At 35.4% G+C, this 13139-nt stretch overlaps 1 protein-coding gene across 12 annotated transcripts in view; it reads left to right on the top strand.

Annotated features, from left to right (window-relative positions):
* The window catches only part of Tenm2 (teneurin transmembrane protein 2), a 1198434-nt gene that overhangs the window by 440330 nt on the left and 744965 nt on the right, over positions 1-13139 (top strand). The window lies entirely within an intron of this gene.

The raw sequence follows: 13139 nt of genomic DNA, 5'->3' as shown, positions 1-13139 counted from the left end.
GTCACCTCCTAGAAGCATCAGATAATTGCCATACACATTCAACAGAATCGGTGTCAAACAATGTAGCAGGGACACGTCCTGGGACATTCCTACAACTCTTGTTAGACAGGCAGGGCTGGGATGATAGACTCCTGAATATGGTACCTAAAACTGTGATTCAAGTGAGGGTTTATGCTGAAAATCGAGAGGAGGAAAATTAATCTCTAAGTTGCAGCATTGTGTCGTAGTAGAAAAAATGACTAGATAAAGTGTCTGGAAGCTACGGGTTGAATCCTGGCAGGTTCATGCTGGAAAGTGGGCTGGTTGGCTTGACTGAGAGGCTCAGCACTCAGCTAGGGAACAGAGGAGGACTTGCCTTGGTTGCTTTCTAGGGATGGCAGGAGCTGAAAAGTGGTGGCTTCCTGCCTTCCTCCCGTATCTGTGATATCCCATTTATCTTATATAAAGGCTTTATCTGAAGAAAAATTAAAAGTTAAAAAAAAAAAACCCTTCGTGCTAAACAGACAGTTTAATTGGTTCTGCTATTTTTGGAAACTGCAAGATAAATGCTACGTGTGAAGTTAATAAACCATAATTGGAATTTGCTTAAGAGCATTCTTTCATTCCACACGGACCCATTCACTGCAGGAAGCAATAGGACTGAGCTGGGATGCAAGAATATATAAGCCCCTTTCCCAAGAACAGCCGTGACTTTCTGTGTGACCTTGAGGAATTTAATAACTTTTCTACGTCCCCACTGGACAATAAACAAATTGGGGTGGGAATTGAAAGCCTAAAAACAAACACAATAACTTTAAAAAAAATGAATGCTTTCAGTTCTTAGACGATAACACTATCGCATGTGTTAACGTTTGCTGTTTTCCTGCCTCTGTACTACTTTTTCCCCCCAAAATGACTCTAATATTTTTGAGATGAATTTTGAGCTGTGTATTCTGTAGGCTGATCATTGTAAGAAATAAGGACCCTTTAGGTTTTGCATATTGTCTAAATAAAAATTTCCATCCCACCCAATTTGACCAATAGACTCACTCATTGTTATTATTGTTAAGGAGATGCTTATCAATTTATACATTTTTACTAATTATGTATGTAGGGAGAACTGATATTGTACTCACCCCAGACATCACCTGGCACTTTCAGCATATATCTTTTCCTCTGGTGTATTATCCCAACTTAAGATAAACAGCAAATGTCTTCAAGAGCCAGGAACCAAATAACACTCATCCTCTCTATGCTTTGGGTTTCCTTTTTTATTTCATTTATTTATCTTGAAGAGTGCAAGGACCTTGGACAGACATGCTTTGGAGGTACTCTAACACTGCTGAGCTATGCCCCCAGTCCAAGTTCATTTTCAGTCTTATTTTTTATAGAATCTGAAAATTGGTTTGGCTCTACTTATGCAAGTATGTTATAACTGAATCTTTGAAGATGAAATAGCAGCTTTTAATTTCTAATCTGATTCTTACTGTATAGAAATGCATATATAATATCAGCAAGACAAAGCTAGGGTAAGGTTAGAATAAGGATTCTGAAACCAGACTATGTTCAAATGTCAGTGCTGCTAGATATTAACCATGGGAATGGTTATGAGTTAACATGAGAGTTTTTGATTCAGGTCCATGAGAACAGATTCTGGGCCATAGGAAATATTTGATGAGCATCAGCATATGGAAAAATCTTCAACTCTGTAGTGAGCCTGACTTCTAATCCCAGTGGGCATACTTACAAACTACAAGTGTGAGCAGGCTCTCAATGCTCCAATTTCCAGTTTTCCATCTATAAAATTATTTTATCTTAGCAAGATTTATAGATTGATAAATATCATCTATCCTGAATATGAAATATTCTCAAAGAAAAGCCTGCCCCTCTGACCAAATGTTGAAATTTTATAAACAAAATTGTATTAGGCTAGTCCATTAAGAAAAAGTTTAGAAATATAGATTAATAGTCATGTTAACTTTTAGTCTTTACACAAAATTTTATGCTATCTATATGTTCAAACTGTATCTCAAATTTCATGTGCTGCATGTTCCATTCATATTCAGCATCACAACCTTGAGCTCATGCTGTGGTCAGAACGCTGACCTTCACTGCTGCCCCAGGGTCTTGGGATGTAGCAGTACATTCATATACAGTGTCAGCTTTAGGTCCCAGCCGTAAGAACCCATCATAGCACTTACTAGTTTTATTCATTCAATAGGCAAATATTTATCTCCATGGTATATGTGTGTGTATGTGTGTGTGTATATATATACGCACATATACATATACATACTATATTATATATATTACTGTATAAAATATATTATAGTACTTAATGTATATACATTATATAAAGATAATACATATATTACTTAATATTATATATATATATATATATATAGATAGATGGATANTTTTTTTTTTTTTTTTGGTACTGGGAGTTGAACCCAGATACGCTTAACAACTGAGTCACCTCCCTAGCCCTTTCTACATTTTATTCTGAGACAATATTTAATTAAGTTTCTTAGGGCCTTGCTAAGTTGATGAAGTTGGCTTTGAACTTGTGATCCTCCTGCTTCAGATTCCTGAGCCACTGAGATTACAGGCGGGCACCACTTCATCCAGCTCTATATTGTGTGTATGTATGTGTGTATGTGTGTGTGTATGTGTGTATGTGTGTGTATGTGTTTTCTTTAGAAGATGGACATAATACCTTTGTTTTATTTATTTATTTATTTAATGTGGTGCTGAGACTCAATCCCAGTGCCTCACTCATGCTAGGCAAGCACTCTATCACTGAGCTACAACCACAGTCCTCTATATTATTTTTTAAAGTAACATTTTAAAAGATTTGTTGATGTAGGGCTGGGGCTCAGTGGTAGGATGGTAGAGTGGTAGAGTGCCCGCCTTGCACATGTGAGGCACTGGGTTCGATCCTCAGCACCACATAAAATAAAGATATTGTGTACACCTAAAACTAAAAAAATATTTTTTAAAAAAATTTTAAAAAAGATTTGTTTATGTGCTTATTTGAAAATTGTAAAATTATAGAAAATGACAAAATTTGCATCTTTTAATTTTTGTCTCTACTTTTTTTTTTTTTACTGATTTAATAGTGGAACTCAAAGCTTGCAAATGTAGAATTGTTTGGGATGTTTCAGGCTACTATATTTTCTCTAAGTATATTATGCAGTAAAAAAATACTATAGTTATTAGAATACCTCCCATAAAAACTGGAAATATATGTGGCATCTAGCTTCTAGGGACTATTTAATTTAAGAAAAACAACTCATACTTAGGTAAATATGGAAGCATATTTAATGCAAATAATGGAACTAAAAATTATTGAATACTAGAACATGAAAGAATTAAGTACATAAAATAATATTGCTTTTACCTAGAATAGCATTTCTCAAAAATTAGGTTGTAAGATCATTTAAACTCTTAAAAACAATTGAGGCAAGGAGATTTTGTTAATGTACATTGTGTCCACCAACATTACTGAAATAAAAGTTTGAACCGAGATTTGTTAAAATATTACTTCACTTATTTTAAAATAACCTCAAGAAACTCATAATACATTAATACTTATTTTCTGAAAAATGAGTATTACAAAATGTTTAGAACTTTGAGAATGACATTATTCTTTTCAAATATTTTTAATGTCTTACTTAATACACTCACATTTGTTGTTTGCATGAAAGTGTATGAATAAATTCCGGACCATAGATAGAAAAATGAAAATTATCTTCTGGGGAGGCTGAAGCAGGAGCATCCCAATTTCAAAGCTAGCCACCACAACTTAATGAAGCTCTACACAATTCAGCTAGAACCTTTCTCTAAGTAAAATATAAAAACAGGCTGGGAATGTGGCTCAGTGGTTCAGTGCCCTTGGTTCAATATCTGGTCCAAAAAATGGGGGGCGGCGGATTATTTTAAGCAGCCTTTGCAGGTAATTATAGGTATTTGTATATTTGAGTCTTTACAAATGCTCAACAGTGGTAGATTCTTAAAGATTACTTAAATTATAGCATATTTTTTGAAACCATATCAATGACCTTTATGCACATGAATTAAAATCCATTGATCTTTCTTGCAACGAACTTGGGTCTTTGTCCTTGTGCAGAACTGTATAACACAAGGAGACTGTGGCCATTTGAAGAATATTAGTTCCCTGAAATATGCAGATCTTCCACTATTGCCACATCTCATAAAGCATTAAAAAAGTCCACAGAATTCTTGAAGTTTTAGAAAGCTATTGTGCTCGTGTTATTGAGTTCAAGTTTTGTACAATACTAAGTTTTTGCTCTAGAACTTGAATTTTATCATTGGCCACAATATTAACAAGGCTGATGTCTTTGAAATGACTAAGACACTTCATTTATTTTCCAGAGACTGTTAAGTCCTCACATCTGAATAGCCATAGTTCTATTTCTGTGTTTAAAGTAAAAATAATGTTCCATTAAAAAAAACAAAAACAAATGTTTCAGCTCACAACTCAATCACATAAATGCTTTTCCCTGAGACAATGATTACTTGTTGGTTTCCAGACAAAAATGCTTCATTACCTATTTCCCATCTCATCACACTTAATATTTTTAAAAAATGTACTCAAAGAGCCAAGATTTATTAAAATAAAATTAATGTTTTCCTGCTTTATCAAGAACAGACAGTATAATTAGCACTGTTTTTCTCTGTGAGTATATTATGGTTAAAAAAAAAAAACATGAGCATAGAGTTAGGTGTTGTGGCCTTAACTCATTCCTAGGACCTGCTATTTTACCCTAGGTTGCTTCTGTACCCACCATCTGCACAGATATTGAGTCAGCAAAAAGAACGATAATATGGAAGTTATTTTGAAGGCAGTTCCAATATCAGAAACTTCCCAGGGCCTCAGACTAGGAGAACCACTAACAGAAAAGAATAAAATAAATAGTATTTAGAGGTAATATTAATTAAAGATGATATCTAGTGTGTATACACACTTTCATACTATTGTAGTATTGGTGATAGCTGAACATTTTGATTATCTAGTCACCTTCTTACTATCAATTCCTCTCTGATCATCACTTTCCTCCTGGTGAGCCTTCATGTTAAAAGCATCCATTGGTGAGGTTCCATTAGGCTTGTCGGTAAGATACTTTTAACAGTTTGTCCTTCTCTCTTCACTCTGCTCACACAATACACAGACATATGATGGTATACAGGTGGGTAGATAGATAGGCAGATGGATGGATAGATGAGTGGATGGATGAATAGCTAAGATGGAAGGAGAATAGGGGTCAAAAAGAAAAAAAAGAGGGAAGGAAACGATGAAGAATTAAAGAATAAATCAAAGTAATAAAGAAAATAAAAAGGAGAAATGAAAGGAATAAGGAATTGAGATGAGCACCATAAGAATGCTTCTTATATGGATGGAGGTGAAAGTTTAGTTAGGGAACATCTTTAAAAATTGCTGTCTGTTCAATTCTGTAGCTATTCCTAATCACCTTGCTGAATTAAACCCAGGTGTAATGCATATGAAGTTAAATACACTATCACATGTTCCCAAACTGGGAAGAGCAACACCTTGGGAAACATGGAGATGCAGTCACGTGACTTTTGCCTGTTGCTGGAGGAACAAATCAATCAATGCCTTTCTTCTTCTTTTTTTAATACAGATTCATACTTTGGGATCAAAAATCTCCCCCAAATGAAAACATGGTTTGTCAGAGCTGCTTCTGCTTCTTCGTTTTATTTTTCATTTCTGTGGGTTTTGCATAGAAGCATATAACTGAGGTTTAGCTCATTGTAATAACTGCCAGACATGTGCTGGTAACTGCGCTCCAGGAGGAAACTCTGCCAGGAAAAGGTTTTCTAATGATACTATCTGCATATTTTAATGAGGCTAGAAATGTAGGAATGTATATAGACTCTGGAATCTGCTTATTCTGGGTCCCCCCCACTTTTAGAGTTCCCATTGCTTCCCTTCATTACCATAAGATAACTGGAAATGGGTTTCCTATCACCATCCACCAGTCCGACATGGCTTGACATTTTCAGAGTTGAGATGAAATACCAATAATCTCCCAGTGGTTACTCTATTTTGTGCTTAGTCTAATGATGTTCATTCAATCACTGGAAAGCTGGCATGGCTACTGTATTACAGAACTCAGAAACAAAGTCATACCTAACCACAAGAAAGGCAACCATTGAAGATGCTAGGAGTAAACCAAATTTTCCTACATTATTTTACCTTCTCATTTCAGTTTTATTGCATGAGTCCTGTAAGGTTTTTCTCTCTGTTCTAACCTTCACACCCTCTTCTTCTTGTCTCTTACTTTCTCTTTCTCTCATCCCTACCCCCAAGTGTTCATTGAGTACCTACTCTGGATCCAGTTAAGAGCTAATCACTTAATATATATCACTCTTCACGGTTTTGCAAAACAAGCATAATTATGCATGGGTATTTTAAACATACATGTGCTTATGCAGAAACATCTGTATGTGTATGAATCTTGTATTTCTGACATTAACATTTCCCGTATGTAACTAAATCTAGTATAGTACATACAATTGGGAACAAAGTGTGCTCAGGACACAGAGCTAAAAAGGTAGAGCTTGAATCAAACCCAGATTCATCTAAACCTCTGCAGTATGATGGTTTTTCTTTTAGATCAGAATAGTTGGAAATACGAAATTTTTCCGTTTCTTTCTCCTTAAACCCCAAATGACTCAATTTAGTTAAATATTTTGTTATTGGTGTGAACCCAGTTAAACATAAATGTATAAAGCTTGGGGTTCTCCTATCCCAAACTGTTTAATAACAGAAATTCATGAGAAATAGCGTAGAATAGATTAAACATTCAAAGGGGGAGTCAAAGGGCAGACTCATTTGCATTCAGATGATTTGGATGTACATGGTTCATAGATTACTTTTAGAAACAATGTCAAGTGTACTTTCAAAACCGATAGATTTTAATCACGAATAAATAATTTAGGATTAAAAAACATTTTTACCTAGAAAATCATCTTAAAGGAAGCAGATTACAATATCCCCAAAGAAAAATGGGCTCTTTACTTAAACATCAAGCTTTCGTTTTAGTTTTTCTGTCTCATCATAGCACTTTGGACTTGAGAGCAGCACCTGTTTTCACCCTGCAATGCGGTAGCCTCTTGCCTGTGTTTCTTTACTGCTCAGTAAACCTTTTGAAGATACCATTATGAGCTCATTTTCCAGAATACAGACTCCTAGATGACAATAAGATCTCTAGAATGTTTGATAAAATGAGTGAATTAAAAAACTTTTTTGCAGTTCAAAAGGATGAATAGAACCGGGTTGTCCGGGGGATGGAGATTTTTAACTAATTTAAAACATGATGTGTAGATGGTTTAAAATGCAGATTTCTGAACACATTACGGTGATTCACAGTAAATCAGGAATGGTCCTGAGAATATGCATTTTTGCAAAGCATCTAAGGCATTTTAGATCATATTTCAAGGACTGTTTGGCTTATTTATGAATTTAAATAAAATTGGGAAAGATTCTGGTTTGTGAATCTTCTGCTCCTTGTTCATGGGCATGTGGAGCACTGGGTTGTGTAGTCCCTAATGTCATCTTCTTCATCCCACCAGAAGCTTTCCCTCTTACCTGACTGCTAGGTCCTTTCCCTCTCCATCACTGCCTGTCAACACCCCATGTAGGAGTTGCATAAGAGGTTGCCCAGAATAAGCATTGATTAATTTTCATAAGAATTGCACACACAATTTTATCAGGAATAAAATTACTTCTCAAAGCATTGTCCTCTAATTATATTGCATAAGGAGGGTGAGCACAAGCAGAATTATGCATGCAGATTGCTATAGAGGAAAATCTAGAATGTTCTGTTTTCCTGATGGTAACTATATCATGTTTTTCTGAAACAATATCTAAAATTCTAGATGTTCAAAGTGCTTTTAGAAATTTCTTTGACCGGAAATTATCTGTTTAAAAAGAAACCCAAATGATTATGATATAAATGATTTCTCTATCACTTTTGGAGGAACTTTGTATCAAGGTTATGGTCAAAGCAGTAACTTCTCAACTTCTTGAAGCCTCTATCACATACTTGCCTGCTCCAAACTTTGACTTCAGAACACCTTTTGTCTCTGCTAAGATCTCAGGTAGTCCCCTTAGGGGAGATGGAACTTGAATAAGTTCAGTGGCTTTCTCTGTAAGATTCTGAATATTTGATGTTATTTCTTAAAAGGTTATTTTAATGGGCCTGCTTAGCATAGTTGCTGACAACCTGGAATTCTCATAAAAAATATCCATAGGTCTAAAAGTTATAACATTTTGGTATGAGAACCTTGATTTTCTTTCAGATTCTATTAGCTTTTGCTCAAAATGCCTCTTTTTTTGTGGGGTGGGGGATACTGGGGATTGAACTCAGGGGCACTCGACCTCTGAACCACACCCCCAGTCCTATTTGGTATTTTATTTAGAGATAGGGTCTCACTGAGTTCCTTAGTGTCTCGCTCTTGCTGAGGCTATCTGTGAACTCCTGAACCTCCTATCTCAGCCTCCCAAGCTACTGGGATTAGAGGAGTGCACCACCATGCCTGGCCTCACCTCTTTAATACTTTTCAGTGTCTGGTCATATTGTTTTCTTATTAATAAACCTGTTAGTAAAGAAATTAGAGACATCATTTTACATTTCAAAATGTTATAAGATTATATCCCATGCTGTCAAAAATGATTATTGCACAAAGTTTACAAGGGTGTGTCCCTCCTTCCTGAGAGCAGGGACCACAACACTTTCTGTGAATTACATATGAATGGATACCTATTACTCTATAGCCCATTATCTGAAAAGGGGTTTACTCACTTTAAAATATTTCATTTTGAAATTTTTTAAGTTTTAAATTTTTTAAATGGTTGAAAACTCCAAAGCAGACTACTATTTTGTGATATCTGAAAATTCTTTGAAATTTCCATTTTAGTGTTACATAAATAAAGTTTTATTGGCACCCAGCCATGTCATTAGTTAGCGTGCTGTCTGTGGTAGTTTTCATACTACAAAGGCACAGCTCTGTAGTTGCAACTGACACCATATGTGGCACTCACTGCTTGGCGCACTATAAATTGCCATGAAGCAGTGTAACTCTACAGCGATTCAAGTGCCACATGTGTCACCTATCTGTGTGAAAAGCCATTGTCAAAGATGAAATAAGTAACAGCTCGTTATAGATCAGCATTAGCAGATGAACATTTGAAATACATTTTGATGATAGGGAATGCTCACTTTGAACGCCAATTAAGCAAAATGGTAGCCCCCACATACAAAAAGAATTCCAGCCATTTCATTAATAGGCATATGTAACAAAAAAATTATACTCAATTATTGGTATTATGTTTTGAATTTCATAAAAATGTGTAGCTATTAGCTTTCTTGTTTGGTTGGTAAGTATCCACATCATAGCCATAATTTGGGGACTTGGCCTGCAAGGTTGGATCTATTTACAGAAAATGTTTGCTAACTCCTGTTATGGAATATGGAATGCATATAAATTATGAGGTGGTCATTTTACTGGTGGAAAATATCTCACTGCAATGGAGTTAACTTTTAAAAGTATGATTTTTCCCTGATTGTGTAAGTAATATGTGCTGTTTACACAAAATTTTTGAAATGCTACAAAGCATAAGTGAAGTCTCTTCCTAAATTTTTCCACCTAGATGTAAATAAAGCGTGCTGATGTATCAATGTCTTTTCTCTATGTAGAAAAATATATATTTCATGTATTTTATATATTAGAAACTTTACTATAAAAATAATATTCAAAATCACTTAAAACTTTGAGTAGTTTCCATGCTATTCACAAATATTTATAAACACGACTTTTATTATTGAATATTATTTATTCATATGGACATGCCAGAATATAAACCACCTTTTGAAATGACTGTTAAAATACTTTGATTTTAACTTTTCCTCTCTTTTTAACATCATAACTTTTGATGGATAATTTATTTACCCAAACTTTATATTATCTTTTTAAAATTCTTCCAGATGATCTATTATCTTCATTCATTTGATATTTTGTTAAGTTGAAGTTTAGATAATATACCCTGATTTTTTTATAAATACACTCTATTAGAAAGTTGGTTGTTACCACTCCATTAGTGGATTGATAAAACAAAGGTTGCATTGTCTTGACACAACCTGATAACAAAGATGTGGTTAGGACACAGACTCCCGAGTAAACCTGGAGGCTTTGAATCCTAACTGTGTGAGTGAAATCAAGCCATGAAGCGCAGGAAGTTAAGTGACAGCAGAACTATTTCATGGGGTGATGGTGAAATTGGGTGGAATTGTATATATAATGTCCTTAGTTAGATGGTATCTGCCAACTAGTAAGAGCTCAATATCTGTTATCTGCAATATAATACAAAGTTTCACTTGTGTGGAGTCCCCCTTTCTCTGGAAGTACCTGTGTGACTTTCAGAAGATTGTCTTTCGTCTACTATATTAAATTTAGCCTCTTCTACATTACACAATGTCAAATTTTCAAAAGGGACGACTCTGCCTCTTAGGATATTTATGACCTTGACCATATCACCTGTTGTCTGTTTGCCTGCTATTTTCTTGTCAGGTTATCATAAGACAAGGCAACTTGTTTATCTAGTCAACCAATGGGTTGGTACCAACCACCTTACTCATGAGGTGAGTTTATAAAAATTTGGATGTTCTGTCCAAACTTTTTAACTGAGTAACAGTTTCTCCTATTCCTCACCTATAAGAAAGCAGATCAAAATCTCCTACTGTTTTGGGTTATCTTGACAATTAAATAGGTTAATACATTTAAAACACTTACCCCAGTGTCTATACAGACCAGTCTGTGAATATCCTATGATAAATCCCCAAAGTGACAGACATTCACAATTTACTAGACAAAAGATGTTTCTTTGCTTCTGATAGCTTGGATAGCAGAGACAGTAGTCTTAGCTGCATAAATAGATAAATGGGTCTCGCAGACAAGCTGATTAAATTATGTGTGTGTGTGTGTGTGTGTGTGTGTAAAGGGAAGGTATTTAAATCTGAAATCCACAGCTATTTTATGGCTCCTATTGGTGTCTGACATCAGTTTCTCCTATTAAAAATTAAACGTTAATAAAATAAATGTCTAAACAAAACCACTATTAGGTTTTACTCCAACGCCTTTCATTTTGTACTTTGTTTAATTCAAATAGTGAATATGTGATGTTTCTCTTCAAAATCGTCACATACCAGTAACCTCCCTCAAAATCTTTCACTCCCTCAAAGTTTTTCTTCAGGAATATTAGCCCACCTTATTTTTTCAGCAAAAAAACAAAACAAAACAAAACAAAATGATTGAGGGGGAGAAAAGTTCATTATAATTTGTTAATCTAACTCTGCTGCCAAGTTGGCTGTTTTATTTAACAATAAATTGAAAACAAAAGCTCCCCAAGGCGGAAAGACGGAGTACCAAGCCCTGAAAGTTTGGCAGTTTAATTGACATGTTGTAGTAGCCCCAGGCGGAAGTTAATTTCACTGCTGGTTATGTACATACTTTAGTTGTTGCAGGGGTAGTGTACATGTACCTACATATACACACATCTGTCTTCAGGGTTACACTAAAACTAAATTAAAAGCAGTTTTGTTATTTATACCAACCCATGCCTTAACATAAAAACTCGTTTTAAAATAGAATGAATGTTAACATTTATCTTTAGTAATTTATTTTTTTTAAAAAAAGGATATTAGTCTTGGGAAAGCTATGCCATTTTTTACATTGGTTTAATACCATTAGAAAAGGGGAAAACTCGCTACATTCTGTTATAGGTTGAATTATACAATTGTATAATTTCTGTGTTAAAGTCTCCTTCCTTAGGCCCTCAGAACAGGGTCTTAGCTGGAGGTCAGATCTTCACAGAGGTGAAGTCACTAGGGTGGGCCTGAATCCAGAAGAGATACAGGGAGAAGATGAGAAGATGGCTGTCTACACCATGTCCCACCCCAACCCTCCCCCCGCAGAGGTCTGGAACAGCTCCCTCCTCCGTAGCCCTCAGAATGAACTAAGTCATCCAACACTTTGATTTTGGACTTCTGGTCTCTAGAATGTGAGATAGTACGTTTCTGTAATTTGTCTGTGGTTCCAAAAGCTCTGGCAAAGAAGTATGCGTTCTCTTCAAGGAAGTACAGTGTCTTATCACAGGAATCTGCATTCAAGCCCACTAAAGAGAGTAAGACATGAAAAGAAAGAACGGTTATTCATATATATTGAGGAACATTTGAAAAAAAATCTAATGTATGAAATTAGTCTTGGATAAACTCATGACCCAGAAGCCCCTATAAGGAGTCCCAAATCCATCGTTAACATCCATCAGAAAGTCTAAGCCATCATTAAATGCTCAAGATGAGAGAGATGAAAGACACTACATGTTAAATGGACCAACTTTTCTTTAAATAAAAGGCGAAATTTATCTCACAGACATACTGAATTATATTACATGCATTCCATTGCATATTTTCTTGTAAAAGAAAAAATCAATCACCAGTGTTCTGGGTGAGTACAGTGACATTCTATAACCCAGGGTGCACCATTTTTCTTTAGGCAGCTTAGGTCTCCTAAAATCTCTCCCTCAGGGTTGAGGTCTTCATCCAGCTGGTGGCCCTATTAGGGAGCAGACTAAAGGATTGTGAGGCCTTATAAGTCCTAATGTTGTTGGGGCTGGTAATTCATGACAAGTAGATGCAGGAACCACAGGGAAAAGCTCAGAGCACAGAGAGAGTGGAGGACAGGAAATCATGAGGCTCTGTAGCCCCCAGATTAATCTTCCCAGGAAGAAGCAGAGACACTAATGCCTGAGAAACATAAAAACAGACTGCAAACAGCAGTAAGGAAAAAAAAAATGCATTATAGCTTTTACTTATTTTGTTGGACTTTTATTTCCAAATCACACAATTGTCTGAGATGATTTAATGCACAATTACATAAAAAATGAAATTAACATGTTTTTAAAAGCATAAAAGCAACTGCTAAATAAAGCCATAACATTTTTCTCTGTGCTACCAAGATAATGAACCGTATTTTTCATCTCTAACTGTGCTTCTGTGTCATGAGTATGGAATTTGGGGCAGGAGGGGGCAGGGAAATATACCTTCACTACTGAGAGA

The sequence above is a fragment of the Marmota marmota genome, unplaced genomic scaffold, assembly GCF_001458135.2.
Source record: "Marmota marmota marmota unplaced genomic scaffold, marMar, whole genome shotgun sequence".
Classification (NCBI taxonomy): domain Eukaryota; kingdom Metazoa; phylum Chordata; class Mammalia; order Rodentia; family Sciuridae; genus Marmota; species Marmota marmota.
Note: the sequence above shows the minus strand (reverse complement) of the source record. Positions and strands in the feature narration are given on the sequence as shown.